Raw genomic sequence first — 17258 nt, 5'->3', positions numbered from 1 at the left:
GCGTTTCAAAAAAATGTGGGGTTTAACGACCCCAAATGCCACAGTGCGGAACGAGGGATGCCTAGTGGAGGGGCTGAGGATTAATTTTGACCGCATGAGTTTCTTTAACGCGCCCCCAACACACGGTCACACGAGTGGTGTTGCAGTTTAAGAGAAACAACGAGAGTCTAGCTGGGGCCCTACTCGGATACCGCTTATTCAAATACATGTAAATCGCAGAAACGCTTTTTCTGGGAAAACCACTGAGGCCGACATTACTTAAATGTGTTGCATTTGAAAGAGAAAGCTGAATTCTTGTAACTGTTCAATGCGAATTTACGATTTAAAGCTTGAACTTTCAAAAATAATTTTCAAAAATTGGTAAGCTTGAAAAAAAATATATAAGCACGAAGCTTACAAATTCACAGCTCTGCACCAAGAACCGATATTGCAGTGCGGTAAACTGCATCCATTAGAACATTCAAAGTGGACAAATTTCATACATCAATTTATATCTTATGCGAATTCGTTACATTGTTTACAAGAGTTTTGCAACAGCCCTACTCACATATTAGTGGTCCATTAAAAACTCATGTATAATTCACCAATATTGTCCGCTTTAGATGTACTACTATATCTGCAATTAATAGAAGGCTGATATCGTTTTTCATTGCAGAGTTTCAGAGTTGTAAACCATATAGTTTCGCTTTCCGAAAAGTTCCAATTTTCAACAATTTTTTAAAAGAAATAGTCAGTTTAAAGAAAAAGTTCGCTTTAACAGTAATTTTACCTTCTTTTGTTTTAAATGTAACGCCTCTCATCCAATTTGGTGCAGTGATTGCTGCGAAAAACGATTTCTCCTTCCCCACGCATTTAAGAATGGAGTTCTCGAGCTACAGCTTCATCTTAAACCCCGTCACAATGTGGCCGCAGCGGCTGATAACGAACCCGCGTCCTCGTGCTCGTCAGCGCAATGTCACATAGCCAATGAGCTACCCCGGCGGGTAAATGCTAGCGTTTCTATGCCCTGTTTGGGTGATGAACTTTGTTCGGCAACGCAAGCTATCGTACAAAACACCACCAAAAAACCGATTGACGAACTCAATCACCGATGCCCCACATATTTTTCCTAAAGTGCTGCGTTTGCGGCCGAAAGACAAGAACGCTACACACGTGTTACGACCACGTGTTGTGGTTGCACCAGGGTGGCCACACCGGTTCTGGCCAAAGATTCCATAGCTTTCTCAAAGCAGGTAGCCCTGGCAAACGTCAGGGCTTACTCGAATATAGCCCTGAACAAGTGGAGCCTTTTGTCCCAAAGAAACTTTCAAGATCTGCTTCGTTGTAAGTAGAAAAACAGTAAAATTCCGCTGTGATGAGAATTCCTGTGCAATACAGACCACACTGGTGAAGCAAATTGACACATGTCAAGGGCCTGGGCACGTCTGCTTACTTCTCTGCGTCCTTTATTGCGGTTTAATTAACGTCCTGCACTGTGTCCCTCCAACAATGACTAACCTCCCCGCTCGTAAAATTTTGCGTTACATTTCCTGAAAACAATTTTGGCAGATGGCTGAACTTATTGTTTAAAAAAGCATGAAGCAACTTTGGTTGTTATATATCGTTGACTACATCGTTGCCTTTCAGTAAGCAGTGGAGATAGTAGTTTTCGGTTTGCTCGCAACGTTTCCGACGAATGTTACAGGAACCCAACGTAAATTATCCAGTGCAGGCAAACCAAAAATAACGCCACGGCAATCGCCTGGCCTCACGAACGCGAAAATATACATCAAATTGTTTTGTGAGCTCCATGGCGACTGCAATACTCCAACGTCACCATATTGAAAGCTAGTTTTCACTTTTCATAGACGAAAGTTACTTCAAAAGCTTGGGTTTGTCTTACTTCAGTGTAAGCACGAAGAAAAGCAACACTTCCTACATGTCACAGAGACCACCTACTAGAGCTACCTCATTAAATATCGCGAATATCACCGCTTACAACAAATCCAAACACGACCCTTTCTGCTAACTATACAGAGACTCGATGTTCGGGAAGGTACTTTACTGGAGCCGAACAGTTGCGATCTATCGAGAAAAAGAATGATCGATTGAGAACGGACTCAGCTCGCTTCCGTGAAAGCGGCGTTTATCCTGCCGGAGCCACTCGCAACAACGACTACGACGAAATTTATCAAACGGTGTTGCTGACATCGAACACGATGGGGGTAGAACAGCGGGACCAAGTCGCAATATCTCATTTTTGCCCCGCAAGGTATGGGTTAGTGGTAATTTCTCAGACCAAATTCAGGGAATCGAATGTCGAATACGTTTCTAACAGTTTTCGAGCATTGAACCGCTGTTTCAAACCTTAATATAAAACAATGTTCACATCCTAGGGTTAATAGCGTTAGCGTTAATAACGTTAGCAAAGTCCCGTCATTCCATTCTACGTTAAGAATTATTGTTTATTAAAATCCCTATTTGTACTTTTGCAACAAATAAGAAGTGTGTTCGCATACAGAGGGACTGTTCGGAGAGTGCGAATGTTCGCGATTTAGCCGGTGCCGGTAAAGTCTCATTCCCGTGACCAATGTAACCTTCTCCGCTATACGTAACTTCTCATGTATTATACACACTATATGGACGATGGAATGAAATCCATCGCACTTTTGCTTCGATTCCATGTTTGATTGCACACAGTTGACAATTTTGAGTACAGCGCGTGGCGTCTGCAATGCTATTTTAACATATCGACATAATCAAATGTCGGGTCTTGGCGTCGCACCAAGCCAGCTGGCACGTTTGATAAAATATAGCTTTTACACGATGAAATCTGACAGCTGGCGATGTATCCCACGTTGAATCCACGACGATTGAATCAACATTTACCCACACGCAGTACGTGAGGGACTGTTACAGACATTGGCGGTGCATATCGCACTCCTCCGTCGGAACCTGAATGGCTAATGGCACAAAATCAACCCTCCTCGCTCAAAGTCGCCCCGACATAGCGTTAACGGCGGCATGCGAAAAAAAGATCATTCGTCTGAGAAGCAAAAAATATATCGCGTACCAGGAAAAGCAAAAGAAGCCGTTAAGATATTCGAGTCGTTTGAAACGACGCTCTGGCGGAAAGGGCATGTACGCAAAATTTCTCTCGCGTTTCAATCCATTTTTAGGTGCGCAGTGCAGGTGAAATACTGAGTTGTTTACGGGCCGGCTTATCGGTCCTTTCTTACGGCCCATTTGCCGCTGCAACACGCGAACCAGCTGGGAAAAAAATGAAGATTGTGGGGCCCAACCTCGGGTATAGAAGCAGCCCGTCTAACTGGCACCAGACAAAAATCTCTCGAAGTCTGTCAGCATCGGCAGCTCTCTTGAGGCTAATACACTCCTGATACAAAATTAGCACATTCGTAAGTATTTCGGAAGGACAAGAGATACCGTTGTACCCATTCGTCCTCGGTTTATTTGGAATAAAATTAAGAATTAATGAAAACAAAATGTGCACCCCGCCAACGTAGTGTTCTTTTGTCGCCTCTGTTCTCTCTCTTCAATTTGCTTTCTATATGTTCCCGCCGGCCGGAATTATCGAAGCAGCTATCCAGCCTGTACAACAGCTGAATCGGTATTTTGGCCAGTTTCACTTCAGGTGTACTAAGCAAGCACGCACTTACTAGGCACTCTTCACCCGGGAAAATCATTTCGTACCTTGCATAGTATCCGATTCTGTGTTTTATAACCTTGTCCAAGCGGAATCCTTGTATCTTTGTATAGCCAGCTTTTTTTTTTCTTTCTTTTTGGGGCACTGGCACCTCGGCGTTCCCCTTAAATACTCTTGTTTAAATCTTGTTCGCTATGCTGTCATTGCCTTTCTGTTTTGTTTTTTTTTTTTTCTCCAGTAATTCAGCTAAGCGCGTGCTCACTAGGTTTGCTGGCTTCCTGTTTGTTAAGCACTTGCTTGACTACTATTACATCCGCAGCTGTTATGGGCAGTGGCCAGTGCTGCCAACCTCCGAAGACATTTTCCCTTAAGTTCGATTTTAAGACATCCCATATTTCTCTATATTTTTAAAAATGTATTGTTAATCAGTTTTTCAATGTGATTTCTCCAAAGGCAATTTTTGTTTGTATTAGGAAAATAGACTATCAAGATTATGATTTAAACTTATTTCTGCGCTCGTTTCAACATATTGAAATAATGAAATCCCTGCACTAAGGCTGAAATGATGTCGCAGTGCAAGTTGTTACGCTAACAAGAATGCCTCCTCCTTAAGCCGTATTCAGAGAAGACGTCAGCACGTTTACAAATTGTTGTTGTCCAAACTTGCTTTGCACGTAAAGCAGAGTCATGATTACACAGAACTTTATTTGAATTGTAAAAAAAAAAATCTTGCCGCAAGGTATATGAAGAATAAAAAAAAAAGTTAAATAACAGCTTCCAAATTGTGCAAAACTGCAGCAGTGTCTCTGCATACTTATTGTCCATCACCCAACGGTTGCAGGTTTCAATGTATAGGTCTGACTTCAGGCCGGCATTTCCTAAAATCTTAAGTCTTATTTTGAGCACCAGACCTTCCCTTACAGAATGTAACAATGTCAAAACAGTGCGCCCCTTCCCGACACTAACGTGAAAGATGAGAGAATGTCTTTATTTTTGCATGCCGTGTACTATTACCTGCAGCAAAGCACGCAGATACGCGGCCATTTTTTTGTTTCCTCCAAAGCAAAAACTTCCCCAAGCAAATGGCCACTGCGACTGTGTTCTGTGGGCGGTTGCCGAGGAATCTTACTATATGCGTGCGTAGTCGGCGGTTTAGCAACTACGACCCCATGGTCATGCTCGCCGATAGGTATAGTGTGTTTTTTTTTTTGCCAAATTTTCAAAAAAAATTGCCTGTGGCAGATAGCAGAGTTCTAACATTTGAGCTGAGTTACTCGATGAGGCGGCCCATTGCTTGTACGAGAAATTAAAGTTATTAGTTGAATAATTAGCGGCAATTACGCTAATAACTTCTTAAGTAATTACATTACGGCGCACATTTTAATCTGCTAATTGTAGCTAGCAAGTTTGCAAGGCATATGCACTTGTAACTAAGTCTGAGGACGGCACCGGTTTCGAGATATGCGCCGTCAAACGGGCGGTCATACTGCACTGTTGTTCCGCTTACTTTTTTGAGAAAACGCTGTTTCATGCACTTAAGCACATAATGTAACTGGAACGCCAACAAATTTTGTCGGACACATTAGGAATGAATATCTTGAAACGGTTTAAGCCCACAGAATAAGCAAGAATTTTTTTTTTGCATTCCACTCTAATCAGAACGCGGCCGCTGCGACCTTGAATCGAACCATGAGGCATCAAATGGCTAGGCACGGCGTAAGCGCCATCTGTCTAAAGTGAGCGAACTAGCCCGTGAAAAGGGTCTATAGTGGCTGGTACTAAAGGACACATCCGGTTAGCAGTTCGCCTTGCTTTAGTGTAATGCGATGCAAGTGCAAAGTGACATGGCCCAAGCCGATGATAATTGTTTCTTTTATAGCTCAAGAAGTTACAACAGCAATGTAAGTTACTCTACTGGATGTACGTCACAACAGAATATGCCACGTTGACAGGACTTCTAACGCGACACATGAACCACGTGTAAGAGTTCCATTAATTGAACCCTCGTCATAAAAAGGAGATGGGGGAGACAACAAGGTAATTTATCATGTGTTGTTAATGTTGCATGGTTCGGTATAGCACTCAACCGTTATTCTCTCCTGCCTTTTTGTCTGTGTTGTCTGTCATACCAGCAGATTGACTACCAGCATGCCCCAGTGCATGGTGTCCGGTTCTCGAAGCTCCATGCACCACACAGTCACCCGAGCTACGCAACCTAACGTACCAGGACCTTCGTCTACTAAACACGCCGTTTCCAAAGATGACGTCATCGACCGAGTGAGGACGCGCTAGCTTCCCGCCCTTTTCTCCACGTTCCCGTCCTTCCTTCCTGTCGCCCACTGTGTGTCGTGCGATCGAATAATAGTGATAACTCTCCCCCACAAGACACCCTCCTGGCAAACCTTTGGACTATAACGTAGGCCCGAGGTCAGGTCGTCAAATGAGGCCCTTAACAACCACTCTGAGCTCGAAGGCGAACGAGCGGTTTCGCTCTTGCCTTCGCTATTTTTCCCTCGGACGATCTCTTCTTCTTCTCGCCTCACACATCTCTAAAAGACACGTGGACACTACTTCAGTACCGAAAGTCACGTTTGCGCTCTCGTTTGAAAACGTCCTCAACTTCTGCCTATCAGGAGTCCACGCATTCCGGCTACACGCCATTGCCACCACACGCTCAGTGCAAAACACGCTACACGAGGTTAAATCAGTTGATTGCGCCCGGCAGGCAAGCGAAACGACAAGGAAGAGCGGACGTGCGATTGCATGGAAATGTCGTACTATAGTGGACGGATCGGAACTGACGTCAGTAGTACGTCACCAAGTCCTCAACTCGAACCTCGGTCGCATTACGCGCATGGCACTTCACCGTGTATCAAGAAGGAGCAGAAAATAGACAAACCAACTTTAGGATACTACCTCGGTGACGACGAGTTGTCACCAGATTGCAAGGTCGCAGCTCTCAATGACAGAGAGAAGGACACACACTCTCACACAAAGCGCTTGCAGTCGTAAATCACTCTGTGCGTGACCTCCTTGATCTTGTCTCCGAGCATTGGAATCTTGTGTCGATGAAAGTTCGCTCACGTAGACATCGAGTCGAGAAAGACGGCAGTAGCGACACATTCAGTGAACCAATACAGAGATGAGACGATCGGCGAGATCACGTTTAATTACTCCTATAACTCTGCCGCGGCGGCGCTTGTGTCAGTAAGATAGCAGCACGGGAAATGTGTTTCCAAGCAGGTCGTTCTTCAGTGTACTGCGCTCGCCCCACTGCCGCCACCACATAAGACAAATTACGCTATACTCCAAACATTGTTTCTTACAAACCCGTCAGAATTAACTTTGCTCTGTTGCGCTGAACTAGCACTACAGTGCTCCAGGTTTTACGGCGATTCACAGCTAATGCCGAAGCAAGCCTACCGACTATGTTTCCACCACACCTTAGTGATCGAAGGAGCCGAGAACTGACCGTCTACGAACCGCATACGGCCAGCGAGAATATTCATTTATAGAAAATACCTTACAGGGCCCCTTATGAGGCATTGAGTAAGGAGGGCTTAGAATAAGTTACACAAATAAAAAATTAAATTGTAATGTTTATATAAATGAGAAATGAGCGAAAACTGAACACATGGGGAAATTATTATATAAAAAGCAACGCTATAGTACATACATAACATACATACATACATACATTACATACATACATACATAACATACATAATCATAATACATACATACATACATACATACATACTCATACATACATACTACATACATACATACATACATACATACATACATCATACATACATACATACATTACATCCCTACATACATACATACATACTACATAATACATACATACATACTACTACATACATACATACATACATACATACACCTACATACATACTACATACATACATACATACATTACATACATACATACATACACATACATACATACATACCTACATACATTCTACATACATACCTACATACATACATACTACTATCCATACATACATACATACATACATACATACATACATACCATACCATACATACATACATACATACATACATACATACCTCACATACATACATACATACATACATACATACATATCACAGGAAACACCACAAGATTAACCACTATTCAATAAATGACCAGTCGACGAAAAGTTACCAAATGCAAAGTACTGTAACAAACAATTTATCATGGTAAAATACGATTAATAAAAGTTTCCAGGGGCTAACGGGGGTATCTATGCTAAATGACCGCATGTCTTGCCTATGTATTGAGTGTGCGTTGCGGCTACCAGCAACAAAAGCTAAGCTTCCTGTACCTTTCATGATTCACCGAGATATTTAAAGGAAATATGGCGCATTTTTGAGAAGTGATATGGTGGCAAATTTTGAAGTGTGCGAGTGAATCACGGGTACAATGAAAAAAAAGCCGCAGTTTCTCCGCAAAGGCGAAGCATCGATTGCGATATCAAATAGTGGACAGCTATACGAAGTAAAGATAGTAGCTTTATCAGCCGTATAAACTTGGAAACATAGGCACACTAAGTTAACAAGCATGGTGTCACGAGCGCACAAGCAAACATGAACGCATCTCACTCGATGACCGCGGAAACTCGCTGTCAAAACGCTGGAGTGAGTAAGCGCTGCGGCAGCAGCGAGCGAACTGACCTTCGTGCCGCCTCTCGCATCAACGCGAACTAGGCCGCGAAAACACAGCGCAAGTCGGACTGTGTTCCCGCCTCAGATAGCTTTCCCGATGCAGCGGCCAAGCGGGCGCGCTAGGCTGCTCAGGCCGCCCAGAGTAGAACGCCTCCCCCCCCCTTCCCCTCCCCCTTCCCTGCCCTCCGTATCTTTGCATGCGACTGAAAGACGGCGCGCTTCCTTCCCGCTTCGCTCCCTGGCGTGCGCGAGATTGAGCCGCGATCGCTCGATCACCCTCGCACTCTTTCACTTCCACATATAGCATAAGGCGCGCGGCGACGATTTTATCGCCCTTGGAATTTATACGGAACCTCACGGCGACGGCAGAAATGTGCCTGGAGTGTCCATATAATTGTTATCGCAATAAAAGCTAAACCTTAGTTTCTGCCCGTTTAAAGGCGTTCAACTAAAACGCTTACTATGTTTTCCCCTGGCCCTGGAAGAACCAATGGATATCCCCCCCCCCCTTTTTAATGCGTCATAAAAGTCGCACGGTTGACTTTCCCAGTCTCCTCGGTTAACAAAACATGGAACGTTGTTTATATCTGGTTGAAATAGGGCGGATGTTATGGGTGATGTGCAATCAAAGTTTAAGCTGCCTAGGTTAATTACAAACATTGTCAAAAGTTACGCAAGCGTTCAAGAGCGTTAGGAGGTTATTTTAAGAACCGCATACATTGCAGGGCCGGTGCATAGCCAGAGGAGGGCCCTAGCCCCCCCCCCCCCCCCCCCCCAACATTTAGATGGGCAGGAGGGGGATTCTCCAGCAGGGCTCCCGCCACCCCATTGCGCAAAGGAACTGGTCAACAGCTGCTAATCATGTGCATGACTGAGCACATCTTTGCGTACCCATGTCGTACGGCACCGAGTACATCGGCCGAACGTCTTTTTATTTTTGGCTCTCAGTAACGCGGTGTTATTTTCATGGATGAAATCTATTTACACGAATCGTTCATATAAAAAATGTACTATTAGGAAGATTCATCTCAAAACTAAAAATATAGCACTATTAATAAAATAGTATTTAAAAGTCACTTAATGTACATGCTGCGATTTTTACCGACAATAATTACTGAAAAACAGGTGGTTTCCTCAATTAGTGAAGGCCTTCAGCAAGTGAAGGCCTTCAGCAAGCAATTAGTGAAGGCCTTCAGGCAGTAACAAAGACAACAGCCGCGACAACAACAACAATACTAACGGCCGAAAACACACCGGCATCCCGCCCAACCACAACGAGAGTGCCCATCTCGTCGCGAGGCAGCTTACCCGCCGCGACGCGATCACCTAGAGGGCAGCCGCCGTAGTTGTGCGGGACCCCAGCTGGAGGAGTTACCAACACAACCCAAATCGCGGCGGACGGAGCTGGGGGCCACGGGGACGCCGACCGAGATATCGAGGAGTTTCCAGCCTCGTACCGAGATGTTCTTGAATACTACAGGAAAGGACGTAAGCAATATCCACAACCCCACGGGCGGCTGGACAGGTCCCAGGCAGTCGACCTGAGGCGGTTGCAGACGGTCACTTTCACCAACCCTTACCACCTGCACCGCCTGTGGCCCGCGCTGCACCCGTCGCCGGCTGCCCGTGGTGAGAGCACGAACGGGCTGATATGGCACATGCTTTGGGAATGCCAACGCCATGAGCAAGAAGGACCAAGAGGAAGGGGGAAGACAACAGCAGGACCCTCTGAAGTGGGGTTCCTCGCTGAGAGATGGCAAGCCGCCCTCCTCAGCGAGGCACCCGAGGACCAGGAGTGGACCGTCCAGCGGGCCAGGGCCATTGCCGAAGATCTCGGAAGATTTTTCTCCGGCGATGGACCCCTGGCAGCCTAGCCCCGGGCACCAACAGCCATAACCGTTGGACAAATAAAGTTTATTCCTATCCTATCCTACATCCTTATTCATATTTAAGGGTGTAAGTTATTTTGCTGTGTAAGAAGTTTTCCCAAATGTCCCGAAAGAACTCAATGTTCCACAAAGTTGGCATAAGGATTGAATAGGGGCATCTTATAGGTTGTGTACGGGCAAAGCTCCAAGAGCGTCGGTAAATTACGGGCTTTCCAAAAAATTCATTAGGCGAATGCTTGAAAGCATTATACGACCATGAAGAAAACCATCCTCTCCTGCCACCACACGAATTCGAACAGATGTTACTGCAGCAATGTGCATTCGGGAGTTGGGGGCGCTAACCACCACGCTATCGGGCAGCAACGATGTTGGGCAATTGTGACAAGGCTGTACGCTCCACACAGATTCTGCAAGTGTGCAAGTGTGATTGATTAATTGATTGATCGGTTGAATATTTGATTGATTGATTGATTTTTCGACCACCCCGCCCCCTTGTCAGGCGTATACAAGGCATGACCTACCTCCGCAAAGCGAAACAGCTGCTCCTTCTGGAGCGCTACTTATAAAACTTTGCAACAGGTGTGAAAAACTGTTTCAGCTCTCTTATGCAGAAGCTTACAGGCCATTGGTTACGTTCGTATTCACTGAAGCAACAGACGGAAAAAATAACAGACTCGAAGCTAAGAAAAAGCGATGCTTTGAAGAAGGCGTACTTCACGAAACAGAGCAAATTCCGTAAAGTGAAGTTTTGCTGCATTGTTTAACAAGGTACAGAACTAAGCCGGACGACCCCACACAGTGTTATGCGCAGATGGATGTGCGTGTTGTTCTTTTTTATGCATATTGTTCTGCAGCATGTGATATGAGCTACGTGCTTTGTTAAACTATACAGTGCAACTTAGCTTTCGTGAGGAAGAACCAACTTGCCGCTACGCAACCATTCGTTGAGAACGTGGAACCTGTTCAAATACCATACCAGGCCACATGTATGCCCCCAAGCAAGTTGTAATCCATTTAGTTTCATTTTGCACGTGCATAGAACATTGGCGTCTTCTGGTATGGTGAACAGAATCTACTTTTTTGTTTCGTGAATGTGAACACCATCTGCAAAGAATTATTGAAGGCTCACGTTTTAACCCTAGTAAAGAAACACGAACATTAAAGTGGCCTGATCGAAACAGTTTTATGTTTTTATGTTAGTGATCCATGCCGTGGCTGATTCGTCGTTTTAAAGCTACAGTCCTGACCTGCAAAAGAGTCCTTACTGCTGTGCATAAAGTTCCAAGCTTTCGACTGTACACGAAAATCTATATATCTGATCATGGCCGCAAAATTTTCTTCGCAGGAGTATTTCAGACCCCACTTTAGAAAGCATTTTGTGATAACAGCTGCCGTCATCGGTCACTGATAATGACAAAAAAGAAGTCCCAGTGCAGGAGCACGAAACGTGTCAGTCGAGCATGGAGCACCCTAGCAGGCCGGAGCTGAAAACGCAAAGAGAAATCTCACTGGATCAATATGTGCTCCTCGGGTCCGCGACGTGACTTAGGTGTCAATGTGACTGTGCTTGAAAGCAGGGATGTCATCTGGGACTAACCAGCTACACTAGACTGCCAAATTCGTTGTTTTACGTTTGTATCCAAGGTTAGCACGTTCTGAGGATCTGTGACCAAAGAGCCGACTCGAAAAAAAAAAAACAATGAGAGGAAGATAAACCACTATTTCGCATACGCCGCTATGTCTTTATAAATGTATATAAAGGTATAGTCGTCGCTCAACGTTTCAAAGTGATGCCGACAAGGTAAATGAACGGAAAGTCACCACTAGGATGTCACCAAATTTGCAGGCAGAGCTTTAAAAGCATCATCCTAATGGCACAGCACGCTCCGAAGAGGAGCGAGAACCCAGAAATTAAAACGCAAGAAGTTCACCGCCGAAAGCCTGACGCATCTCACTACACATTTGTTATTAGGCAATATGTGCATTCCTCTTAAGATAGGACGCCAGCGAGAAGACAAAGTTCTGAAACTCCTGTTCTTTTTTTTTTCTCAAACACGTCTTTTTTTTCTGCACAAACGTCATTACTCGAGCGCATTTATGCAATTCACTGCGCAGGTCATCGAATTCTTCGAGAGATTTACGGGACATTTTTTGCAAGATCGCCTCGAGAAGCAGACGAAAACCAGCGGCAACGCCTACTGTTTCTAGCGCCTAGCGCAGTACCTTGAGACAGGGAAAGAGAGAGAAGACAAAGCATTTATGAAACTGAGGCATCGTTTGTTGAATACGCAATTGCTTTGTTGTGTAAGGACACAAAAAAACACCCGCCACGCTAGCCCGGTGGCTTTTGGAACGGGGCAGTCTGTGGCTATTCAGAAAAATTTTCAGTTTAATCGACATATTTATGCATTTTTTTCGCGTACATGTCACTTTGACGTGGTGAGTTTTCGCGGTTTTGTGAGGTCGCGTGAGAGACAGGCGAAGTGGGCGATAGCCAGAAAACATTGGACCAATAGCGGAGGCCTAATGGTGAAAAGGCGTCGAATCCGGAATGACTATTTTTCTTTTGTGTGATTTAATCATGCATAATCAGTGTGTACACGTTATATCAGATGGGGAGCTATCGCGGTTTTCGTGACATCGCTTGACAGACAGACGAAGTTGGGAGTGGCCCGAAAATGTTTTGACCAATCGCGGAGGCTGATTGCAGAAATTGGAATTACAACAGTTTGGAATCATTTTACGTTATAGCGCCCCTGGTGCGCAAAACCCCAGAATTGAATTAATTCATTTTACTTTAAGGTCCAAATATCAAATGAATAGATTTATAATCGAAGCAGCGCGAGTCGATAGGTTTGCCCAAAATGTGATAGCACTCCGTTTGTTTTTTTAAGGAATGAACTGTATTTTTTTTTGCTGCCGCTTAGGTATAGATTGCCGTGTATGATGGTTTTGGGGCACATGAAACCCGTGATGCAGCTTCCAATAAATAATTGTTGAATGTTAGCGCTTATGTGTGTTTCGCCTTCTGTCTGTCTGTTATTGTGCTAAACACTAGAACAGACGTACGTACCAACAAGGACGAACCCTAGTACCCTAGTAAAGCACAGTAGTTCTGCTCAAGGCACAAAAAGGTGCAGTCTGTTTGATGCAATCAGTACATCTGCTTGGTAACAGGATATTTTACTGCCACAGCAGTTATGTGCTCGAAACCTGCCTTGCCTTGTCCGTTCGTCTGACCCTTCCATATGTCCATTCTGTCACCTGAACGAGGACCGAGATGTCGTCATCGACGACCCACAACCAGTAATCTTTTCGCCGTCAGGCCACCTCGTCAGCTTCGCCATTGCCAGAGCGTGAAGAAAAATTAAATTTCCCCACAACTGGTATTTGAACACATGCCCGTCAGGCAAAGCGCACCCTGGAGGCGAGCGCGCTAACCGCACCGCTATTCCGCAGCAACCCTGCTGTAGAATTGCTGCAACAATTTGCGCTCTACACTGCCTCTGAGAGCAGTGGCCCCTGTGCGTGTATTTCGGAGGCCAGAATGTGCAATACTGTAGTGGACACAGATCGCATTACGTGATTCACTTAAAATTTGTTCTTGTCGAGATGGCGGTGTTGTGTGCGTCATATTATTTCTTGTTATTCTCGTGAAAACAACGTCTGCAGCGCAAAGTGGCACATGATATGCCTCAAGCATGGCACATGCCTACAATAGAGGATGCGCCGAGAATAAGGTAGTTGGTGGAAAAAACACATCGAAAGTATCGGCAACGCCAGTGCCAACACTTACGTCGCAGCGAAAACACCACGTAGTTTACACTGCAGCTGATGCTATTCACACGCGCCAAGTACTGTGAGTAGTAGTACGGAAATTAATGTACACATAAAATGAAATGGATTAAATATCGTGTTACTACGTCGTTTCGGTCATGACATTAGTTGTGCAGTAGTAGTAGTAGCAGCAGAAGTAGTAGAAGTAGTCTATCTGAAGGTGCAACACGAGATTTTCTCGAAACTAGTCATCGAGCGTTAAATGCATGAACACTTCAACACAGCAAATTTCACCTAATCTGCGGCCGAATTATTGATTTACGCAAAATATGAATTTAAAAATGGTGCAAGAAGACTTGATATTTGAAGGTCTTCTTGAAAGCCATGCTGCTACGTCCTACTCAGTGTTGAAAACAAAGAAATTTGACTTTTTCACACAAGACAAACAAAAATAGAAATGATACACCAAGATCATGAAAAGGAAATGTATTTAAATAGTGAAATGTTGAACCGCCGTGAACAAAAAAAGAATCAGCATAAGCCTTTGGCCCAACAACTGCGAATAAAAGGTTCTATGAAGCTATACACTTTAATTAAGTGAATATACCCTACTTAGACACGGAGATTCTGAGAGTGTTAAAGTCCGTCTTAGGTGCGTAGTTCGAATTCCAGAACATGAATTATTGTGCCATACAGAAAGGAAAAAAAGATCAGAACATTTGTAATCCACATTTCTTTATACCATCATACAATTAATTACCTTTCGATTATTACATTAAATATTTATTTTTCTCTACCCAATTTAAGGTATACGTTTTTATATGACCACTCCCGTATCTTTATACCATCATACTACGGCACGCAGTGCCTATTTATATCAGAGGCTCCGGCAACAGTCACCAACGCCGCACGCATTTTGAGCGAACGCGGGCAAAACGCCGATGGCGTCGACAACAGTTCTGCGTGTTGTTGCTACCAAAGCCGCTCACCTTACTTCGTATGACATTGCTGTGTTGCTATCGCATTCATTGCTTCGCCCTTAGGGCGAAACTGTGACATTTTTTCTATACCATTATAGAATTTAATTACCTTTCGATTATTATATTCAATATTTATTTTTTCTACCGACTTTAAGGTATAAGTTTTATTGCGATAGCAATTATATGGACACTCAAAAGCAGACTCTGCCGTCGGCGTCGCCGTCGCCGTCGGCGTCGCCGTCGCCGTGAGGTTCCGTATGACGTCATTTGGAGATGAAATCGTCGCCGCGCGCCGAACGCTGTATGTGCGAGTGAAAGGGCGCGAGGGGCGCGTCTTTCACGGGGAGTGAACGCACGGCGGAGAACAAACGCGCGTTCTGCGCCGTGCTCGCTTAAGGGCTGCAGAAGTAGGCGTCTCTTTTCTCCTTTACAATCACCATATATGTAGAGCAACGCGCCTTCTTCGGACGCGCGAGAGGCCGTGGGGGAGGGGGAGGGAAGGGAGGCGACGTTTAGCTGCGGCACCAAGTGCCTATTTATATCAGAGGCTCCAGCAACAGTCACCAACGCCGCACGCATTTTGAGCTAACGCGGGCAAAACGCCGATGGCGTCGACAACAGTTCTGCGTGTTGTTGCTACCAAAGCCGCTCACCTTACTTCGTATGACATTGCTGTGTTGCTATCGCATTCATTGCTTCGCCCTTAGGGCGAAACTGTGACATTTTTTATATGACCACTTCCTTCCTCCCACCGCCCTATGACAGCTGGGTCCTTCTCCAGTTCCTCGTAGCCGGTGAACGCATATATTTGAGGAAGAAAGCGGCAACCAACACTTAAATGTCTAATTAATTTTACTTTCTACACCTTTGATTCGTCACCCAATTATTTCTATAGTTTTTTTTTTGCAACCTTCTAATTCCATGCGATGCTTCGTCATTCCCCGTAGTGGTATAAGCAGAGGGCAAACACACAAACTAACAAACAGGCTCGTCAGAAGCGAGTTCACGTTAACGCGTTCACGTCGAACTCTGTCAGCCAGGTCTCTGACCATACGCGCCATCAATGCGTGACATCATCATCAAATGAGATGCTGGTCTTCACGATGGGAGAATGCTTCTGCCGCAGTAAATGGGTTCAGAACCGGAGGAATCGCCCAAGTCTGCTGTCCTTTTTTTTTTTTCGTCGGTTGAACCCAGAGCCCAGATGCACAGATTACCGCATGTAGAGATCCACATCGCCAGTGGCCAGGGCGCAAGGGAGAGGAAGAAGACGACGAAGAAGAGAAGCCCGCCTAAGAATGCCACAATAAACCGATATAGTCACGATGTCTACGTAGAAACTTTAAATTGGCGCAGTCGACAGGATTGATTTAAAGGAACAGCCAAAGACCCAGCTGCAGCGACAGAAATACCGGGTGACTATGAGGATGCACTTCGATCGTCGCCACAAAACAAAAATGCCAGAGATCGACCCTGGATCCACGATACTGGTTCCAAAAGGATTGTACTAAGATTGCATTCACTCATCCGTATTTCGTTGTTAAAACAGCTAAGCAACAAGAACTGTTGAAGACCATCTATTATAATGGACCAAGTGGTAGAATTGAAGAGGCATCTGTCGGAAATGTGCTACCATGTTACCATCGTCAGGTCAACGACAGCCGGCCGGGAGAGTGTAGTTATCCACATCGCCAGGGGCCAGGGCGCAAGAGAGAGGAAGAAGACGACGAAGAATAGAAGCCCGCCTAAGAATGCCACAATGAACCGATATAGTCACGATGTCTGCGGAGAAACCTTACACCGCAGAACAACGGGGCTTTGGGTGCACATAGCGGACACATAACACATAACACACATAACACATAACACATGCACAGAACAGCTTTGACACACGCGATAAGCAACCCCGCTCGCGGACCTCCAGTCGCTGACTGAACACGAGCACGTGGAAAGGTAGACGCCCTGCCGAGAGCGCCCTATTACTCGCCGCTCGCCACCTGAATGACCAATGACCACACAAAACACACCTCGCTGCGTTTCAACTACCACCAACCGTTCATTTTTTTTCGTTTACCTTCGCTTATTCTCTTCCTTTTGAACTTTACGAGCTTTCAATGTCGAAACCATTCCGCAGTATCGGCTCAATTGGATAAGGAAAAAGATAAACTTGACCAGGGGGCAATGAAAGACCGTGTCACAGGAAAAGCAGAAAGAATGTGCGCAGAATGTGGGAAGCGAAAAATAACGTTGAAAGATGTATGTATGCCCTATTGG

At 45.0% G+C, this 17258-nt stretch overlaps 1 protein-coding gene across 1 annotated transcript in view; it reads left to right on the top strand.

The window, feature by feature from the left end:
* The window catches only part of LOC125945584 (uncharacterized), an 88836-nt gene that overhangs the window by 42235 nt on the left and 29343 nt on the right, over window positions 1-17258 (top strand). The window lies entirely within an intron of this gene.

Source organism: Dermacentor silvarum, chromosome 5, assembly GCF_013339745.2.
Source record: "Dermacentor silvarum isolate Dsil-2018 chromosome 5, BIME_Dsil_1.4, whole genome shotgun sequence".
Taxonomy (NCBI): Eukaryota; Metazoa; Arthropoda; class Arachnida; order Ixodida; family Ixodidae; genus Dermacentor; species Dermacentor silvarum.
Note: the sequence above shows the minus strand (reverse complement) of the source record. Positions and strands in the feature narration are given on the sequence as shown.